The sequence below is a fragment of the Melitaea cinxia genome, chromosome 11, assembly GCF_905220565.1.
Source record: "Melitaea cinxia chromosome 11, ilMelCinx1.1, whole genome shotgun sequence".
NCBI lineage: Eukaryota > Metazoa > Arthropoda > Insecta > Lepidoptera > Nymphalidae > Melitaea > Melitaea cinxia.
In genome coordinates, this window is record NC_059404.1 from 426,146 (window position 1) to 449,954 (window position 23,809).

Below are 23,809 nucleotides of genomic sequence, written 5' to 3' on the forward strand. Positions count from 1 at the left end.
ACTGCATTGTGTATTGTGTCATATGGATGTAGATTTGATATGTCCCATATCAAGTAGTGTATTCGCGTTTAGAAAATTGTAACTCATCGCTGTTACTGAGCCACGCCCCTTGACCAATCAACGGTCAATCAAAATCATGCTTAAAATTATTTCTAATTTACTGCGATATAATTAGATTATTAATAAACTATAACTAGCTGACCCGGAAAACGTTGTTTTGCCATAATTTTATAATATATTATTTCTAAAATAATTAAATCGCTATTAAAAAATAGGGGTAGGTTAGAGGAGAAGGAGAAGGGTTAAAAGTTAGGGTTGTATGTATTTTTCAATGTCAAATAATAATAAAATAAATTTTAATATAGCCCAAAAAATGAAAAAAAAAATTGGGAATTGGGCAACCCTAATTAGTTAAAGAGTTTAAAAAATAATGTACGACCAATTCTCAGACCTACTAAATGTGCACAACAATTTTGTTAGTGCTTCAGTATTGTGCGTGTCTCCGAACCCCCGACACTGGAGGAAACCCTACTGAGGGCGTTGAGTGAGGGATGTTTAATGACATTTAGCCTTTGACCGATTAAAACGCAAATTAGAACGCTGTGTTAAAATTAACAAGTTGAATTTACTACGATTAGGGGCATGACTATATCCAACCTATGTTCCCACAGTGGCCTATGTCCAAAAGTGGACTGTGATAGGCTGTAATGATGATGACTACATCAAGTGATAGCGATGAATCACTATTTTCTTAACGCGAATAGACTAGACACGAAGGCACTGGAAAAGAATACCATTTAATAGTTTAACATGTAAATGATTGTTTTAAATATGATAATATAATAGTTATGGACTAAAGTCAGTTTCTTTTTGGTTTGGTTTGATTACCTCTAAGCTGTGTGCTGCTGTTCTTTACTAAGATTGGTATGATACAGGAGTGGGGACACGGGCGAGAAATAGTCCTCTCGGGTCTGCATTTGCATTAATAGTTTACGCCTGGAGTATGTTTTTAATGAATTACAAATTGCACAATCAGAGAAAACTGTTTTCTGATCTATTAAAAAAAATTTTTTTTGGAGTTATACTTTTGGCGCGTCAGGGAAAATGATCAGAGTAATTTTTTTCGATGCGCGCGCACACCGTCACAATAAACCGACACCCCCAAGTTGGCTAGTGAACGATGAAGTTAGCAACGTGAAGTTAGCTAGCCGATGACGTATAACTTATTACATGCGTACATAAGTACACACTTTTTTAAATAAATGAAATGATATTATATAAAAAACGTATAATTGTCTGTGTAATTGTTTTTTCTGCATTACTATGACGGAATTCTGTAGTTTTAATGTAAGGGGTCTTCCATGAATCACGTAAGGCTCGAAAGGGGTTTGGAAAAAATGACGAAACATCACATGGACGGGGGGGGGTCGCTAATGAGAAGTCACGTGTATTCTAAACGAACTACCAATAAAGACCTTGCAACCTTGATGCCAGTCTAGAAGTTTGTAGCACTATGCTTCATTTTATAATATTTAATTTCAATTTATTTTTCACAACGAAATACATCTGATTTTTTAAGTGTAGAATCTCACCACGGTGGGGGTTAAAAAATTAGCTAAAGCCATTACGTGATTACTGGACGACCCCTAATATCTTCATTGACGAGAACTACATTTTTTGTTTTTTAAATATATAGTATGTATATGTTTGTTTCAAGTTAGAAGTATGACTTTACATTGTGTAATATGATTTAACAAATAAAACTTAATATTGATATCAAGTGCTTTTATTTATAAACCCTTTACAATTTTAATTAAAATAAGTTCTTTTCATATCTAACAATGACACTATCCTTTCCATGAAAAAAAATGTAGTTATAAAGCCATATTTTTCTTTCACTTTTGAATTTGAAACATCCGGGCGTATTAAAAATTAAAAAAAAAAAAAATTATCCAAATCTATTCATTCGTTTTAGAGCTCTAGTTTCTCAAACAGATTTGTCACACAAAATACTATGTGTTTGCTCGTTAACGAAAAAAAACCGACTTCAATTACGTCTGCAAGTAACATAGCGTAGGGACACGACAAAATAGTTAAGTAAATAGGCATTATTACAGATAATTACAAATATACTTGTCAGATTTCAATATAATTTAAACGGAACCACACAACAAGCTTTTGATTAACACAAGAATCATTAAAACAGAAATACAGTGGAATTGATAACGCCCTGCTTTTTTAAAGTCGGTTAAAATACTTACACTCAGGAGAAAAATATACAAATCAACTTTATTAAGGAGATATTAGAGATGCATTTTTATGATATAATTTACCAATTGGCTCAAAAACTTACCCTTTGACTCTGAATAACTTTGAATACTTTTTATATTTCAATTATAATGGCGTCCCGAATATCCGTACCAATATTCAGTTCTATGCTAATTGTTGTAACATTTAATGGCTATTTTGACCGGGCTGTTACGCGATACTATTTAAATGAATGAGGTATCTCAAAACAAAAACTTCAAAATGAAAAGGTTTAGCAACAATCTAAAGAAAATAATAAATCACAAGTGCAAACAAATTTATGAGCAGGTTACACCGATGATGAGACACTCGATGCCATTCCCCCAACGCTACACCACTTCCTTTGCTATTGTTACTCGCCCACTGTTACCTAACTCAATACACAACTACCACTGAAAATAATGTAAGCATAATACGCTCTACTTGCCGAGCGAAGCCAGGGCGAGTCGCTAGTTCATTAAATGAAAATGATTCATCTCCATGTCACTATAATATAAAGATATTTACTTATTCGAAAAATTGCTCTTATAAAGCTCGAGGCACTGAGCTATTGTAATATAATATGGTTCTCTCATCTTCTTTGTATCTTCCGTGTGCCTTATCGGAGGCGCCTAAACACAGACGGTCGCGGGTTCGAGACCCGTTCGGAGTGGACATTTGTGTTTATACAATATTTCTTTCCGGTCTGGTTAGTCCTTCCGGGTCTCCCCACCGTGACGTGGAGAGCACGTTAAGCCGTCGGTCCCGGTTGTTGTCATGTACACCTGATAGCGATCGTTACTCATAGTAGGAGTCAGCAATATACCCGCCAACCTGCAGTAGAGCAGCGTTGTAGATTAAGCTCTTATCCTTCTGTTACACGAAGAAAGAGGCCTATTCCCAGCAGTGGGATATCACAGGCTGAAGCGATTTAATATTTTTTTCTGTATTAAATGGAAAAATATAATATTTTTTCTACAAATTTTGATCTAGAATTGAGCTCGTTATGTTCCTGCTGTAGCTTACAGTAAACACTATCAGACGGAACGTACGTATGTATTATGAATAATTATAGCTGAATGACCTCTTTGTTTCTTCTAAGATCTTCACGCAAGGATGCTGAATACAAATAGAAAAATTTATTTCACTTAATCCAACTGGAATCACTAAATAAATATTAATCTCCAGTAAATTACATGTAAAGGAATATTGTGGTTTGGTTTTATAATATTTTTCTTGAAGTTTTCATCAATGATCATGTTTAAATTATTTCCAAAAAACATTGTTCTGGTTACAAATGGAAAAACTCAATTAATATTAATCAAAAGTTGAATTTTAATCCCCCATTAAATGTTAATCCATGTGACTGCAATTAGTGTTTGACCGTGATATCTTATCCGTATACAAACATGCTATAGCCGGGCAAGGCCTGATGGTGACATTTTATTCCACCGGTAAATTATACGCTTTAGGCTAGGACGGATCAAGAGGGACAGGTAATGGCTGCGTTATCATACAAATAAAAGGCTTTTCGAGGCAAATTAAAAGATATACAACATTTTTTTTTCAAATAAGTTAGAATTATAAGTGTGAAGATATTTGAGATGTTAAGGCCTGTTTCACTAGTTGTAGATAACGCTATTTGACGGATGATATCCAACAGATAAAATTTTTTGTATTATTCTTTTCCACCATCGAATTGCCAATGTAATTATTTATAAGATTACTAATCGCAAAAATGAATCTAAAAATTGTAGTTTACTAATTGAGGTGGAACAGGTCCTAAAGGCCTATTCTACCTCCTGCTGGTAAAGTCTAATCGTAACTTATTTGCAGGATAAACTTTATTTACGACTTGTAAACCAGGGCTTAAAAATCTTGTAAATCTCGCAATAAGTCCACTGTAGTAATCATTTCAGCAGATATAGCTATGCACAAGTTAATTTAGATTTTAAGTTATCCGTCATTAAAAGGAATACCTGTGTTCAAAATTAATTACTAAAGTTACCGAGCAGAGATTTTAGAACCCCAGACCGTTTAAAATTACTGAACTGTTTTCTAATGTTTACGCTAATTTCACTCATTATAATGATACAACTTTTTCGGATTTTATCTCGGTTTATTAAGTTTTCTAAATGCCCGACGTTTCGGATACTTCACAGCAACCATGGTCACGGGAGAACTCCGTGTTCATGGTTTCTGTAAAATTTGAAAAAGTTGTTTCGTTCCAATAAAATTACTTAAATTATTATTTAGATCCTAATTTATGTCTAAATTACCGCCGCTCTGGTGTAATAGTGCTTGTGGACTTCTAAGTACCGGCGGTCGCGAGTTCGATGGCCGCTCGGGATACATAGGTATTTGTAATAGTACAAATATTTCTATCTCGCCCGGGTATTTGTCGTAATAGGTTTTCCCGCCGTACGTTGAAGAGCACGCAAAGTTGTCAAAATCCAAATCCTAATCAATTTTATTTAAATAGGCTTCCAAAGAACTTCCGTATCGTCATCTTACAAATTAAAACCTTAAAGTGATTATTATTATTTTTAAAAGTGAAACTCCTGCTGATGCGGAATGTAGATTCTGCAGAAAAGAATCGGCAAGAAACTCCGCAGTTACCCTTTTGAAAATAATATATAAACTGTGTTTTAGTACAAAATTAGTAATATCTTGCATGAAAGACAGCATCATTAAGTCCACACATCAACTGTGTAATCTTGCACTGAATGATTCTCGTTGTCATTCTCAGTTGTTATCATAGATACCTGATATCGAACGTTACTCATAGTATTTAACTTATCCGCCAACTCTCAGTGGAGCAGCGTGATGGATTAATCTCCCAACTCTACTTCTGCATGGAAAAAGAATCTTATGCTCAGTACTGGAATATTGAAAGCTGATGCAAAATATTAATCAGTTCTAATTTTCGCATAAATTATACTACAATAAAGTATTCAGGTTGCTTGATCGTAATCTTTATTTTACAACATACGTCACACTCACTTCTCACTTCGGCCTATCGCAGTCCACTGCTGGCCAAAAGGGCGTGAACTCGGGTTGGTAACCGCAGAGCTGGCTCTGTCGCACCGAAGACGCTGCTGCACGTCTTCGGCCTGTGTGTTTCAGAGCCACTCCATACGTGTTATTTGGTAGATAAGCGCTGATATGGAACTTTGTGTCAAAAGTTAACTATAATTCGGGAAGTGTTAAATAGCATTATTACTAAACATGGTATACTAATGCTAATGAATATATGTACATATTTTAACTTCAATATCAAGACTATGAAAGTAAGTAATTTTTTTTTCAGACAATCTTTTTAAATTTAAGTACAATTTGTTAAATTTTTATAATTTTAATGATTCTTAATTATGATGTTTGTATTGTGGTTCATTTATACTATATGATTAAGTATGTTGATGATTTTATTGTTATTATCTATTATGTGTGTGAATGAATGTTGATTTGTAAAGTAATATTGTGATTATTAATTAATGTCCTTGGAATTCCTTATAAATTTTTCAATATTTTGTGATAAATTTTAATGATAAATTTAATTGTTATATTTTTTTTGATTTTTATAGTCGATTTTTTTTCTGTGATTTAATTTAATATGAATTTGTTATATATAACTTTATTTGTATATTGTGCGTCTGTTTTCTTTTTGCGAATTGTGTGTAACACCTATAATTAAGGCAACACTTATACTTAATATTGTAAAAATTTATTCTTTTTCTGTTCTTGTTAGTGTATGTCTTGTTGGTGTTAATGTTAAATAAATAAATAAATAAGTAAATAAATAAGCTGTCCCTTGAATAGTATGTTATTTGGACAAATAGTTCAAAAGATACGGGAACATGAATATAAACTTGAAAAACAAATGACAAAGTCATCAGTCAAGACTGATCTGCCAGGAACTCCAACGGTACTAAATTTTAAAACGGTGACGTCATCAAAATGGAAGATGCCCATCTTATATTATTTCTTACATCTTATATTCGCAATTTACGGCGAATATACTTTGTAATAATGCAATTTGTATTTATACACTCACACTAAATGTTAACAAACTTTGGATGTTTTTGAATTTTTTTATTTCTATTGCTCTATGACATTAATGTTACATTTTATTTTGTATATTTTTAATGATGTGTATTTTGAATTGTTACTTTTTATTACATGGTCGGTAGTTTCATCGGTTTATTATACTTTTTTAATATTGTAAGTAATTTACGAACACCTGTAAATAAAATTGAACGGTCTTCTAAATTCCGTTGATGCTTACTTTTATTATAAATACTTTTCTTGAATGTTTTTGACGTCAGTTTTTTTTTTTAATTTACTTATTTAAATGAAACAAACTCTCTCAAATTTACTTTTTATAGTTTCTGACAATAATTTCTGAATTTAATCTTGAATATTCATTACTGTATGCTAAACGGACAATTTTTAATTTGACTTATTTCGATGTTGACGATATTATTAGCAACTTAAGGACACCTGTAAAAAAGTAGGCAATTATCTAGATACCGATGTTTATTAATTTTGTATTTTTTGTTGTATTACTTGTTAGTGTTGACCTATGAATAAATAAATAAATAAATAAAAAGTAATCACAGATAAGGGGCCATCCATAAATTATGTCCAGGTATTTCACGATTTTTAGACCCCCTCCCCAATCCTTATCACAAATGATCACATTTATGAGACCCCTACTATCTAGTGTAACGTCAATATGTAATTTGTAGATGGATAGGGATAGGGTGCAATAGCATTTCTTTATTTGAATTCTTAACAACAATCTTTTGAAAAGTTTATTATTTACAACATAAAATCAATGGAACAAGTGCAATGATTTATGCATTCTGGTATTTACTCTGGTTAATGCTAGATTAATCCAGTTTAGTGTTATTTATTTTGAGCTATCGCCCCCTTCTTCAATAACCGGTTTCAGAGTTCGTGTCTGTTGGCCAGGTTAAGGACAATGTATTAGTTTTTTTACTAGATTCAACTAGCTCACGAACAGGTAGACGTAATTATCGATATTGGTACAACATCACGTTTCAAGCTTTTCTTTTTCAATTCACAAAATCCTTGGACACAGAGTTACTTCGTCACGGGTTTTTTTTTTTTATAAAATAACAAGCCCGTGACTTCGTCCGTTTGTAATAACAAAAAAGTTTTGTTCAGTTCGTAGAGTTATAAAATAAATAAATTTCTAAAATAAAAGTAGGCTTAGTTACTCCTTATTGCATCAGCTATCTGCCAGTGAAAGTCCTTTCAAAATCGGTCCAGCCGTTTCAGAGATTAGCCGGAACAAATAGACAGACAGATAGACAAAAATTCTAAAAAAATGTTATTTTGATATATGTACCGTGTATAACATATTTATGCCTTTAGTAAAAATCGGTTATTTTAATATTACAAACAGACACTCCAATTTTATTTATTTGTATAGATGTATAGATAATAATTTTGTTACTATTTTTATCTATTAAAAAAACACAAACATCTTAAGTACATTAATCGTTTATTTTGTTAAATTTGGAAATATTGTTATGATTTAACTGTTGTTTAAACTATACTCGTAGATACATATAAAAACATAAATGTTAAAACCTAAAAACATCAATTAACACACTTGTACAAATTCATTATTTATATCATTTTACAACAGTGCTGTTGTACTGGACGACAATAAAACCGTGTTTATTTTTAATATTGTGTTGTTCTTTCGCTTAGCTGATATTTTAATGATTATTTTATCTGTGGTAGTATTATAAAATCGAATATTTTGTTTGTTTAAATGAGCTAATTTTCGAAAATACGGTTTTGAATTGAAAATTTTTGTGTTGGATAGCCATCATCGAGGAAGGCTTTACGTATTTTAACTGCATTACTAGCACTTTAAAACCAAAAATGTCTAGATGCAAAGGTCAAAGTACCTAATATTCTATAGTTAAAAAAAATTTAAACACGTGTTTTAATCAATATATGTTATATATCGAGATTTTATGGAGATACATTATAAAGCAAAACATTTTTTTATCGCATTTTATGTTTATAATATCTAAAATCACTAAGAATACAGATGAACACTCATACGAAATTCTCGAAGTAACCGAGTGTGCTTCAGACCACACGAAAGCTTATTTAGTTCTAACTTATATCTCGCTCTCAACTTCCGTTCGCCTCGTCTGATCACACTTTTCGCAACGCTTTCATCACGCATTCACCAGCTAACTCCCCAAGTCAACATGCGTAAAGAAGTTTTACTACAACAATCATACATGCAGTAATTATTTATTATAGAGAAGCACAGCTTATAAAGTTACAAAGGGATTATTCCCACAAAACAATATAAGTAAATTCCGAACGATTCTCGAGGAGTGTTGCAGCCGCCATTAAATAAAATAGCATCAGTCATTTTGAGGCAATAGTATTATCTTCTAGCCGTCGCTCGTAATTTAGGCGCGATGCGTCACAGTGCACCGCCATCTTGTGTTATACTGACCTACCTTACCGGCTGGTTGTTGGACGTTGCAGCGATCTCTGATATTTTGTGTCTGACTACTGCGATTTTTATCTCTACGATGTTTTATCTCATTTGTAGGCCTACAATTTTGATTTGTTTTGGTTATAAATTGTATTTTGTTTTGTATTTAGATTACCGTAGCATTAAAATTTATCGGCGATATAAGTATGTTTTTATTTGATAGTCGTAAAGTATTAGTGTTAATTACATTTATAATTATTGTTACAAGTGTTTTGTGATAACCTTTTAAAGTGTTTATATTTTCTACATTAAACTTTAATGAAAAAAATAATAAACGTGTATTTACTATTACGTGAGTTTGGTACGTCAACGAACAATGGCATGAGTGCTTAACATGATAAATATTTAAGGCGCTACCGTAATAAAGTTGAGGCACTCCAACGCTATTTTTTTCGTAACTTTTTCGTTACGAATTCGTAGTTTGTTTTAACTGGCTTCACTTTTGAATACAACGCTCGCTCTCATTCGGGTGACACGAAAATTTCGTGGGAAAAGGACCGATGTACCTCGTGACATAGTTTGGATGCAGCGCGCGTGCTTGAAAGCGGAAGTATAATGCGATTATCGATTTGCTTATGACAGAAAATGCGTTGAATGGACAAGGTTCGCGAGGGAGCGCGGGGGGCGTGGACACGCCGGCGGTAGTGATGTCGCGGCTCTATCGACACCGCTCCGAGCAAAACAAACCTCTCAGAGACATACTTTGCTATACGGAACAGTCGCTCCCTAATAGTTTCTTACTATTAAATACACGGAACAATATAATTATATTTACGTATTCGTTCAAAAATTTGTATGTAGAGTCCACGTAGTGATGAGTTGAATTTTTATATTGCAATCCTATCTGGGTGTCGTATAAGAAAGATCAAGTCTTATAAGAAAATGAAATAGACATATCAAAACTATATATGTTTACATGTTTCCTACAAATATGTTAAGTATTAAAGCGAGTAAAAGCTATAACAATATCGACACAGAGGCGCGAGTCTAGCGCTCAGCGAGCGCGTCAGTGCGCCGGAGGCAGCGGGCTGCGCCGCTCGTGTTCTCGCAGCCCGCCACACGACGATATCGCGTGTGTGCAAATGATTCTGTTTTTATGGCGCTCATATATCAAGTACTACGAGTGTTGGTGCTGGGTGTGACCGCGGCAGCCGTCGACGGTTCGTTTCTGTGCTATTGTTATTGCGTACCACGTGGTCGGCCCGGGCGCGGGCAGTGTTTACGGCGGCCGACGCATGCGCGCCGCTTGTTTGCCTCCTCAGGTCAAACACCGGCCTAACCTCCGAAGCCTGCACGTAATTATGACCGCCGTCGAGGTAAGTTTCGGACCGGGGGGCCGCTGCAGCCGCGGGTTTCGCCGTCGACCTGCCGCTTAGTCGCCGTGTAGGTCGCCTTCGATGTGTTTACTATCGTTTCCGCGCCCAGAGATGTGTGAGCGGCTCTCATTCACTCGTAGCCGCCGTAATTCCGACGACGTTCACGCCATACACTATACACTGGAACGGAACATGATCGATAAATACAGGTCTATCGTTGTTAAATTAAAATAAAACGCAATCAAAACACGAATCGCGTGTCCTTGCGGAGGAGGTATTGAGCGGGGCGATCGCGCGGCTCGCTCGGTCTCACACTATGTTGTAGGAAACACAACCGCTTGTTTGTCAAGACTTAAGAGGTATCTAATAAGAAAGTCGAGGGGGAGGTGTCTTGGCATTGTTATTGAAATATATAACATTTCTATTCAGTTGTGTTTACAAATTAATAACTCTTGAAATATAAACATTATCGGGTCGCGCGGAAGAGCTTTGTAACTATAACTACGCACGTATTACAAGCGACATACAATACTCGATTAAGTAATAGAATCCGTGTGGGAAATAACAAAGAAGATACTGCTCTCTGGCGTAATATGTAATAAATAATATGAATTTATATTTTTAACAGTTAAGTAATAAATCGTAATAAACGAAACTGAACAACTGAATACAACGACTTATCTCTACTTTTTTTTGAGTAAACCTCCGAGTTTATATTATATACTCAATAAAATATAAACGTTTTAATGTCCCGAGACTGAAATATTTTATTAAATAATTTTAAACATTCAGACTTAGAACGTACCTATTTGTAGTTTAGAGTAACAAGGAGGTTGTATGTTCATTAAAAAAGTAACCCGAAGGTAAAATATATTTTATTATATTCACAATAGCGTTAAATCTACATTTTGTACTCATTCTGACTCTCAGGGGTCCTAATTCAATATTCTTATTGGTACATTTAGAGGGCTTTAGGTTGTGAGGAGATATTATTGTACGTCGTAGCGATTCGTTATTATGTTTTTAAATATCGTGGAATTTTGTGCTAACTATGTAGCCCATAATCCACGAACCCATTCCGCTTTCACCTACGTTAAACTTAAATATTTTTCAAATTGATACACGTTTATTGTTCTTCTTTTTGGAGCATGATGTAATATAGCCTAATTTGGTTCCAACTTCATATTATAGTAAAATGACGGTTTTAAAAGCTTTTAAACCACACTTGAAATAAATTTCGTATCACATCAACTAAAATACTAAATTGATGCTAAGCGTAAATGACTCTACCTTGTCATTAGTTAGAGACGATAAGACTAAATATGGCTAAAACACTAGAAATGGCAGTCCAAAGAATTGTTTAAATAAATACATTAATAAAAATGTAACGGGTCGCTCTCTGTACATTCAAGATATATGAGAAAAAATATTATTGGGACTTTTAACAACGCAGATAGAACCCAAAACAATCATTTTCATAATTTTTGTCTGTTTGTCTGTGCGTTTGTGCACATTAATATCAAAAACGGCTTATTCGATTTAGATGTCGTTTTTACTAATATATTGTGCCAAGTTTAGCTTAACATTTAGTGTTTATTTCATGTCAATCAGTTCATAAATAAAAAAGTTATGCCAATTTAAAAATCACGTTGAACATGTAGTCACTATTCCACGCGGACGAAGTCGCGAGCACAGCTAGTAAGGAATAAGGAATTGATAATTGTGACAATTTTATTACAAATGTTAACACATGTCTCAGTAAAGAACATGAAACGTAACCGAAAGGTCGTGAGTTCAAACCGAAACACTAACTAAATTATTAAGTGCTAAATTGGTTTTAGAATTAACTCTCTACATCTCGATAAGAGTGTTCATACGATTCAGCCAGTGTCGTCCCACTGCTGGGCATAGGGCTCTTTCTCCATGTAGGAAAAGGATTAGAGCTTAATCCACCACATTGCTCCACTGCGCCTTCCATTTGCATAGTCCAACTTACATTAAAAAAACTATGTAGGTCTACACATAATGTTCCGTACTAATTAATCTTTAATTGTATGATTTTTCAATTACTACGATAATACATATCCTCGAATTAGCATTTCCCGTGCTCTACCTGGAGGCCTTTTTATACAACTACTAGCGACCCGCTCCGGCTTCGCACGGGTATAAAATATAATTATAGCCTTTGTCATTCACTGAAAAAATGATTAAAATCGATTCAGTAGTTTTGATTTATTCATTACTGCCCGTGGCCCGCACGCGTTAACTTAGAGTAAAAGCCGGCCGGAACCGCCGCAAACGCTACGTACCGCGATTTTTAAATCTGTAATATCTTCAAAAATATTCAGTTAAATCATATGCTGTAAAGGGCCATATAGATCTATATTAAATCAAAAATACATTTAAGGTATTTAATTGGATAAGGATTAATGTTGTATTGGTTAAAATCGCTTCGAAAATTAGCCATTATTTGTCGTAAAAAGTAAATGACAAAAAAATGTTATTGTGGGATATCCATAAGAGATAGGTATATACCATCGCGGAGTTTTCTGTAGACCTTTTCAATGTGTATAATACTTAGAACATTATTTTGATAAATCTCGTAGGGTTCAGCCTGCGTTTGCAATTTAAGCGAAAAAAATAATAATTATTTACGACATAACATTAGAAAACTCAAAAATAACAGTATTTCTCCACTATTTAATGGATGTTATTATACATATAAACCTTCCTCTTGAATCAATCTATCTATTAAAAAGAACCGCATCAAAATCTGTTGCGTAGTTTTAAAGATTTAAGCGTACATACATGTGCAGGGACAGAGAAAGCGACTTTGTTTTATACTATGTAGTGATGTCGGCAAACAAGTGTACGACTCACCTGAAGCATCGTAACACCAGAAGCATCGAAAGCGCTTTGCCGACCCACACTCACCACAGACACAGACACCGCTTCAGAGATGAATTATTTATCTAACAATATGTTTTTAAGATTGTCAAATTAATGCAAAGGCAGTAAGTTGAATCTGTTTGTTTTTTAAACCGCTTATCAAAGATAATCGTATTTAATAGATCAGGAAGTTACGTTTGAAAGCATACGTATTGATAGGCTATTAAACATCAAGGTACAGTAAGGAAAGACGCAGTGAAGACAGTGACAACGAATCTAAAGATTGGCTAAACTTCATTTTGTTGAAACGCAGGATATCTACTTAATCATCAATAGCCTATTACGGTCCACTGCTAGATGTAAGTCTCCCCAGCGTACGCCACAAGTTCCGATCTTAAGATCCTTTTAAAAATAATAATCACTTCGGTCACCAACCCGCCTGCCCAGCGTGGTGACTATGGGCAAAACACATGAGTTCACGCCAATTTCTTTTTTCGATTTTCCAATTGCCAATTTTGTCAATGACATGTTGTCATTGCAATGTTTTAAAAAAAATATGGATTACCTACCCTACATTTACGACCTTGTAAGACGCTCGTAAATCAACCTTAATGGTAAAAATTTCACAAATATAATTGACTCATCCGTCATTAGCCACATCTCGGTAAACCGTACAAAAAATTAAACGTACGTATAATGCTATTTGATTTCGATAACGGCCCAGTGAAATTAATCCCGTGCCATTATCCTGTATGACCGGAGACGATGTGTTTTCTTAGGGCGCCGAACAAGGTCTTGAAACTTACATTTTGGTTTCCGTACGAAAAATGTGTTATTGGCAATTTATTATTGGGTAAATAATTTAGTTACTACTAAATCTCTACTGAGAAACATTTAAATGATACGAAGAACTATTAAATTAAAAAAAAAAAAAAAAAAACAAAAATAAAATAAAATCAAGGAGGCTTAAAAGTCACTGAATCGTAATTTTACAGTATATAGTGAGAAGCCACTGACTCGGAACATCGTTTACGCTGAGAAGAATCAGTGAACTCATCAGTTACTCTTTGAACTTTGATCCTAATAACAACAAACAAATACAAGTTAATTTAAAGAATAAGTAAATAGTACGTGAAATCGCATAAACAAAAATTGTAATTAATGAAGTGGGTTTAAATATTCTTGTGTTTTTTATGTATTTCAGAATTGGAAACCTTTACAACAATGTTTCGATTCTGTTTAAACGTTTTTTTATGAAACCAAACTATAGGAATATTCTGTCGTATAGAAAAAATAAGAACTTTTCGAAGCCGATCAAAATATACTCGTAATAGAATTACCGGCGAGTGACCGGAGTAAATAAATTATAGAAACGAAAAGTGACGGGAAAACAAACAGATTCATAAAACTAATTTATTCACTTGAAATATTTATGAAAAAGTAAAAAAGGATGAAAATCGTTCAAAATGTTACAATTTGAAATCAGGTTATAATTTCAACAATTTTTTTTTTGTTATAATTTGCGCGCCAATTTTTGTGGAAGCAGCTATTTTGTACTGTTTGTCAAATGTCAATACAGATTAAAAAAATGAAAAGAACAGTTGGTTGTCGAAGCCTCAACATTAATTTAAAACGATTTTGTTTGTAGTTTGATTTAACTTATATTTTTGGGAGTAGGAACATTGTGATATAAAAACAAAAACAATTCTTTATCCCATAATATAAGGCATATACGAAAACAAAATTGAATACCAGAAGAGCCAGTAAACCTACAGGATAAAATAGGATTTTGACTTTTGTCTGTGAGACGAAAAAATGAAAGGGGCTTTAATGTTTTACTGTAGTTGATTTTCTTATTTATTTGTTTGCGGCTTACAGGATCTACGGTGGGTGCGTGCGCCTATTACCACGGCTTACCCACCATAGCCATGGATTTGCCATCAATATTAATATCGCAATACCATTGAATGCATATCGATACATATTTACGATAGTCGATATTAATATTTATTGCTAATTATTCTCGTATAACCATATTAGGGCCGCAAGTCAGCTGTGACAGTCGTTATTCAATGGTAAATCAGTGTTTGATCACTGAACGTCGTTGTAGAACAAAAATGAATCTCTTAAGTGTATGCATAAAATTTCCGAACTGTACCAAATTCGTACCTCATTTTTTTATGTTCGTTAGTATCAGGACAAGGCATGGATAAAAAAAATGGATCGATTCAGTCCGTAGCATGCTACTGCTGAGCATAGGACTCTTTCTCCATGTAGGGCTCCACTGCGGGCTTGCGAATATATTCCCTACAGCGTGGTGGATTCAGTTCCGACCCTTCTCCTAAATGGAGAAAGCCCATGCCCAGCAGTGGAATGCTGCAGGCTTAATCGTCGCTTGTAAAAGTTACAAACATCCATTACACCCATCTAAAGCAGCATACCTATATTATTAAAACGAACGGCGGGGCGCGTGTAGCGTTACGTAATTTTTGACACGTGCTTAATTAACATTATATAAAAAGAAAACGAATTACTAACAAGTGACGATCGAAATAAAGTTAATTATAATTAACATTCATTATTTAATTAATAAAATTTTATACGTAAAATGCTTTAATATAATCATTATTTCACTTTATGATTTTAACATTTATAAAGATATTTAACGGCCAGTTTCAATGATCTATCTCTGATTATGCTTACTATAGATAGAATTTTGACGTAAGGTCCATACAAATTGCCTCAAAAACTTATCGCTATTAGGCAAAACCAGAGATTATTTATTATTGATAACGGCCGTAAGTTAGGTGCATAGGTGCTGGATGTTTTAAAAGGTATATATTTTGTTGCTAGCATCCTCGACCAAATGGCGGTTTGGTTACCGCAGAACCTATACCTATATAGTAGTTGGAAAAATAACATTTTTCCGGAATGCACCAGTTTACAAACTCCGTATTAACATATGCTTTGTGTCTAGTTACTTGATGTCGGATTGGTTGACCAGATATTGTCATTGTTAGAGTCTTAGATATAATTTGAATAAATAGACAATTAGGTATGTGGAAGAAATTATACTTTATCTTGTATTCCTTAAGTTACATCGACAAGTAATACAGCGTAAGTAGATGAAGAAAAATTAACAAACGTACTAGTAGTCACTACGATTTTCGATGGTTTCCCTCGATCTCTTTAGGACTCCATTATCAGAAACTGGTTTCCTTATCACGGTACCACCCATGATGGGATATCTCCTTTCTAACAAAAAAAGAATTATCAAAATCGGAAGTTATCCCCGAACATACATAACATATAAAATGTAATAATAGTAAATAAGTACTTACTTAAATAAATAATATACACACACACGGTCGAATTGAGTAACATACTCCTTTTTTGAAGTCGGTTAAAAATACATTCAACTCTATTATTAACCGACTTCAAAATGCTAAGTGTGATACCATGATAAGGAAATCAAGATCGGATGATCGGATCCCAGAGATATCGAGGGAAACCCTCGGAAATCCACATAATTTTTTATTGGGTGTACCGATTTTGATGATTTTTAATTTAATCGAATGCCGGTGTTTTTCATGTCGATGGTTCCTAAGTATACTGAGTCAACTCTACTTCTAATAACTTTATTTTTTTGTTACATAGGTAGATAGGAAATGAAGTATATGTTATTAATATCTTAAAAAAATGAAATAGTCAAAAGTTGTTAGTTGACTCAGTATACTTAGGAGCCATCGATGTGGTCACATTTAAATTTCATCGAGATCTGATTACAACTTTTTGAGTAATCTTTGATAATGCGTATTCACTTGACTATTTTTTCGTCTACCTACGTTGTATTACTTTGTCGATGTACCTAATTGAAGTCGGTTTTTTTTTCGTTTAGATCTTATAAACAAGGAAACAATCCGCCTTCAAACAAAGAAACGGACAAATTTGTAGAGTTATTTTATCAGTATTATCGTGTAGTACGATTAGAAAGGAAGAAATTCTTGACGATGTCGTGAAACATAATATTCGTTTTACGTAGTTTGGTTGAACGTAAAGAGTAAGGAAGATTATGTACCCCAGTCACGCCACGCTCGCCGGAAGGTAGGTCGTTCCGAAGCACTCCGCCGTGCGAGGGTAACAAAAATATATTTAAAACATCAAAGAATTTTCATCATAGCTACAACTCAAATTAAACATTGACTAATTACTTCATCGTATTAATGATTTATACGCGTTTTGTACGTGTTATCTTTTCTTTATTATTGTTTTTAATATAACTGTTTAGACACAAAATAAACACGGACTTAATTCCATATTCTTTTGAATAATGTAAACAATGTCTTGTAATATCGGAGACTCTTTTTATTCAAGTAATATTTTTCGTTTGTTATTTTATAGACTGTTGCTTACTAATAAAAATAAAATAATTATGTTTGCTGGCAAACGAAAAGAAACTGACTTCAATTATATAGACTAGTAACACAACGTAAGTAGATGAAAAAAATTAACAAACGCACTAGTCGTCACTACGATTTTCGAAGGTTCTTCTCGAATTCTCGGATCCTGTTTTCCATATCATGGTACCTTTGGAATATCTACTTTCCAATAAAAAAAGAATTAGCAAAATCGATTCATAAATGACGAAGTTATCCGCGAACACATGAAAAAATATATATCCATATATAAATATACGGTCTAATTGAGAAACACCCTTTTTCGAAGTCGGTTAATAAAAATAAGTCATACTATAACTTTAGTAAAGTGGTAGCGTTTTAATTTTTCAACTAAATAAATACGTACACGAAAATATACTTTAAAGATATGTTTAGTTTTACAAAATCATAACGATATGTTAAAATTGATAAAATACACACGCATTGAGAAATATTATAATTTAACATGTACCACAGTGACCTAATGTTGTACAACATTCGAAGGCTCAACATTATAACCGCGTGATTCTTACGTATGTCCGTCGACGTAGGTATATTATCGAAACGTGAAGCTTAGATCAAATGCAAGACCAGTTTGTACTTACATGCCCACTGCTTCAACACAAAATAAGCGGATATGAGTCGCACGCGGTCGCTAATAACAAATATCTACATAATTATATTTATAAATGTTGCAATTATTAATATCGTTCTTCTGTCCTTACGTCGCAATGTTTTTTTTTTATTTGACGATTCGCTAAAAATTCTGTGGCGTAGTTATAACAGGCGATAATCAAGGTCGATCCATCCATTCAATTTACCTAATAAATTATGATAAAAGAGATATTGATGTTTACCGAGTATTTCGCGTAACGTAAGGGATACCTTTGATTTTCTTCAATAAAGTTAAATTGTTCGTACGTAAATAAATTAAAGATAAATTCTGAATAATAGTTACAGTAAAGATTTAGTGCAAATAATTCTAGTGAACGTTGCAATTACGGACGTAACACAAGTTATTGATGATGGATGTAACGATATTCCCAATGGCGTAAGGCTACTTTCTCATTTGAATGAGCGGGCACATGGCCAACATCCACAGTATTTAGGAAATATAAGCCATTGTGTCTAGGATTGTATTCAAATGTGTAGGCCGCCGTCGGCGCGAATGACGACATCTGATTGGCTCAGCCATAAAATAAAAAAAATAAAAAAACGATCGCGTGACGCCCCATTTTGCCAACATCTATTTAAAACCATAAAATTCCTTGTTACAACAATAACGTAACAAGGAAGAAAGTTTGAAAACATTTCCCTCTCAACCGCTCGACGACATCCCATAAACCGATAGTAGAGAATCGTAAACATGCGAGGCTATAACGAATCATCACGTAACATATTTATTAATGTCAGAACACAAACATGGCATCAAACGAGCGAAACAAATCGGAGGCTCTCACAGACTTCCGAGCGCTGGATCTCGTAGTGATTCAAATTTAGTACCTACGCAACGTATGAAATTCTTTAGTAAAATAGTGAAAGTATTTATACCTACCTTTTATCAAAGTGAGAACTCGAGAAAGTTATAATTATAAGTCAAAGGCGGACCTAAACATTAGCGTAAACAGACATCCGCCTTAATTGACTAACCGTAATACATTCTTACTACACGCCACGGTTTTAGGTAAAAAGTTGAGACGACGATTTAATCAGCTAACTGCCGTGCGTCTACCATGTCATACAACTCTGCATCTGAGTTCCCGGTGACTACATACATAAACATTACAATCGCTTGCGAGTCTTCAAACGAAATCGTCGAACACGCCCGTTATACAAGTATAATATTGTTCCAAAACATTGTTATGTGCTTAGTTGTAAATTCGTAACGATGTGGTAAATAGAAAAAAAGGGATAGAGAATTTTTTCACTAGCCGAGCGAGTTGAAAGTGGCGTGTTCTTCGCTAGCGGGGGCCGGCGGGGGGCCGCAGGGGCGCCGCGGGGGCCGGGGCGCGCACAAGGTCAGGGGCCCGACTCACGCGCATTTTAGCACAATCCGTCGTGCAAAGCGCCGCTTACTCGTCAGTTTAGTTTATTGGCCAAAATTGGATGTTTTAAAGATGAATTTAGAATGTTAATTGTACCGTGTATAGTTCGTGATCGGTCGGGTGGCTCGTTTTCCTTTTGTATTTATTAAATATATTTCGTTAGCTGTGTTCGACCGCGGTAATGTGCGGTGACTGATAGAGTATATGGTCAATGATTTCTTAGAAATTAAACGATTTTTTATCGTTCCCACCTAAATAAATTACTCACTTGTTATAAACAAGGCTGCTTTTATAAAATAACATCAAGTATGTTTTACGTCATCTGACGTAAGTTTTCACAGATATTAATGGACTTCATTCTGATTTCAATAATCACATCACATAATGCCTAGTAGCCACAACAACTGATTTGTAACACACCACATATGGAGTTGATATCAAAATTCCATCTGTAAACAAAGTCAGAGGTAGACTGATTATAGAGACCTGCTCTATGTCGCTGTTAAAGAGGATAATGCTTTGTTCTTTTGTTTGGAAGTAAAACTGTCAACAGATTTCAATAAGTGTTCTGAATTTAAGATGACGTCACCACAGATCTAACATAACGGTTCGCACTCAACAAAATATCTTTCATTCTCGTCTGTCAATCTTTTGTTCCTAGAAAAAAGTGGTTGGCATATGTTATTATTAACAAGTCAGTAAACGTGTAAAATTAAAAAATATAATTAAAGATCTAAACTTAAACGAGCATTTTTCGTTAATTGCAATTAAAATAATACATTTTACAGTGGTACAACAGTACGGAGCTGCTCGACACCTGCTAAGCTGTGGCTAGACATCAAGGAAACGAACTGAGTCTATAAACACAGCGTTGGTTCCAAAGTGTCTAGTTTGCGCGCCGAAAAAAATAACATAAAAACTATGATTGAATGATGCTATACGCTGCGTATATGCTCTCGAATCTTGCGCACGCGCAAATCTCACGATTCTGAATGAACGTAGTTCTACCGCTTTGTGTCATATTTTAAAAAAAAAAACTTAAATTCCTAATTATGATTTCAAATGTAAGTTGATGTTTTGTCAGACAGTTTAATATATTATATACTAGTTTTATGATCTGAAAATTTTGTCAATATACAGTTTATATAAGGTGAAAATATTTTTTCCATTCAGACTTAAGAATAAATGACCCAAAAATACCATAGTTTAGTACTTTGACAGGGGGCAGAGTAATCGCCAATATTAGACAAGGATCATCTCTTTACCTGCCTTATAATATAAATTCAGGAACATCGAAGAATGACTATAATGGAAGCCGGTACCGTACTTTTCATAGTTAATTAGACTCAACAAAACGTACTTCTTAAGTAGTCGTTAACACACGCGTTTATTGCGCAGTAAATAGCTTAGATTGAAACAAACTTCAGTCAAGGATAACCCGGAACTGGTTAGCGGTGAAACGCTTCTGCTTGTAATATCCCACTACTGGGCTTAGGCCTCTTTCCCCATATAGGAGAAGGATCAGAGCTTAATCCACCACGCTGCTCTAATGCGGGTTGGCGGATATATTCCTTACTATGAGTAACGATCGCTATCAGGTGTACATGATAACAACCGGGACCGACGGCTTAACGTGCTCTCCGAGGCCTGGTGGGAAGACCCACAAGGACTGCACAAACACCCAGACCACGGCAAACACCTGTATGGCCAATACAAATGTTTGTCATGTGCGGGGATCGAACCCGCAACCGCCAGCGCAACAGGTACAATCCATGGCTGTAGCCGTTGCGCCAGCTGTGAAAGTAAACCTAGAAAGTAAGTCTAAATACGTCAACTATTTTGACTCTATTACAAAGTCAAAGTTTTACTAGACTGTAACATATTTTTTATATCATTTTGATGGCAATTAAGCGTTAAATCCGCTTGATGCTAAGAGGCTTTCGTAGCTTAGACACCTGCATAGAAGCGTTACAAGCGCATTGTCGGCTCTATCGCCGCTATCTCAGCTATCTCACTAACCACAGAAACACAACACACTTATGACAGTATTATTTGTCTGTGGTCTGTATAATCGAGATCTGGCTCTGAAGAAAAAGTGGAGTTTTCGAATTTTAGAAAATTGCTTTATATTCAGTAAAAATGTTTATGCTAATTTGGAAAAAGTTCCATTTGCGTTGTTTACGAGCTTTTTCCGTGATAGCAGTGTAGCTAGAGGTCTAATGAGGTGGAGCTAAAGATTTAACATTGGAATTGAGGTCGAACTGTCTTGATAATTTTTAGTGCTGAAAACGTAATACTAATATTGTTTCACGTATCGCTTGGCTGATAAGAGATCATTGATTTGTAACAGTGAAATGTTTTTGACATTAATTCTCAGTAAGATTTTCTCGTTGTTTATTATTATTTTTTTTTTTTTTATACAATGATAGGCTTGCGTTTGACCACTATTTCACCTGATGATAAGTGAGTTTTTACTTTTACGGTATTAAATACAGTACTACGTATCTTATACAAGGGAATCGATACCTTCGCAGTTTCATACCTGGGCCGGCTAAATATTTAAATTTGTTTTCAAAATTATTTCTTTCCCGAAATTTTAATATATGTAGCTATGACACCGACCCAATAAGTTCTGATACTTCTTCTACTTATATGTTCAGCCGAGGGATTCTTACAGTCTGCTGCAGTATCAAAAAAAATAATAATAATAATTGTGTAATAATTATATAAAAACAACATTTTTATGCACAAGTATGTAATATATAAGCAATTATTTGTTAACTGTGTATTCATAGATGCATAAATTTTGAAGCAATGTTTGTGGCGGCGACTCTATTAAGCATACAGACGGAAAAGTCTTGGAATTCTAAGATTCCTTATGATGTAATCTGTATAAACGGATTAATGCTCACCGCACATTAAAAAGTTTTCAGTTGGAAAATTGTGACATGATATATGTGCATCATCATTACAGCCTATACAGTCCACTGCTGGACATAGGCCTCCACAAGTTTACGCCAAAAATAACGTGAACTCATGTGTTTTGCCCATAGTCACCACGCTGGGCAGGCGGGTTGGTGACCGCAGTACTGGCTTTGTCGCACCGAAGACGCTGCTGCCCGTCTTCGGCCTGTGTATTTCAAAGCCAGCAGTTCGATGGTTATCCCGCCATCGGTCGGCTTCTTAAGTTCCAAGGTGGTTGTGGAACATTGTTATCCCTTAGTCGCCTCTTACGACACCCACGGGAAGAGAGGGGGTGGCTAAATTCTTTAGTGCCGTAGCCACATAGCACATACTTACAATATACTTTACAGACAAAATTTTATATATTCGTCAAACTATATACATTCTTTGTGATGGTATGCGATTACCGTAGCTTGTAGACGTGTGCAACCACGCGCAAATGCGTTACACGTCACAGGAACACAACACTGCTTGTAAGCAGTATTATTTAGCTATGATCTTTAGTGAGGTAGAGGTATTCGCCAGTCGTGCTGCTTCAGATTTTGAGGATGACATTTCCTGCTGTGCCCTACCTCAGTCAAAAAATGTTAATGTTTATTGCTGAACTGACTCTTTTTGACGTTGGTAAAGTAAAGGCCATATTTGATCAAGGTACTAAGAATCAGAACCCTCGTCTATTTTTAACGCTTATCGGAAGATACAAATACAACATATAGATACAAATACAACATATAGATACAATTACAATACAAGATGTCGGTTTTTTTAGGTGTACATCAGGACTGGAGTCCATTTGCATTTTAAAAAATAGAAAATCCTCGCACTCCAGCTTAGATACACCCCTTGACCAGTTCATGTTCATGCCTGCCCTGAAGGCCTTACTGCAATTTGATCTTTTGTTTTCATATGTGCATCTAAGATTGTTGAATGCGGTTGTGTAAGGTTGCTTGAATCGAATTGCTATTATTGAAAGTATTGTTTGGGAATGTCAAAAGAAAATATCTTAGAGTGTACGACGAGTCTTAAGACGCTGATCTGTTTGAATTGGCTATTGAAATAATTAAAGACTTCGCTTACTTTAGTTGTTTCTTAGAAACCAATCGCTTTGATGATTCTGATAATCAGTAACGGTAACGCCTATTCCATTAAACTCTTTGTGAGGACTCCTCGTTCAAATTAAATCTGATTTTAATTAGTTTTCAACTTCAGATATTTAATTTTGATGTTTACCTGAATCAAGTAAATGTTAACGTCGATCAAACGGTGTACGAGTATGTATTTCATATGACTACATTAATTTTTCAACGTTGTTTGTAA

The 23,809-nt window shown here is 34.6% G+C and overlaps 1 long non-coding RNA gene across 1 annotated transcript; it reads left to right on the forward strand.

Annotated features, from left to right (window-relative positions):
* Positions 1–320: 320 nt before the first annotated feature.
* LOC123657539 lies at positions 321–22,595 on the forward strand. The gene is made up of 3 exons (XR_006743719.1): positions 321–1,596; positions 12,381–12,382; positions 22,582–22,595. It is a non-coding gene; the product is annotated as an uncharacterized LOC123657539 (long non-coding RNA).
* Positions 22,596–23,809: the final 1,214 nt, after the last annotated feature.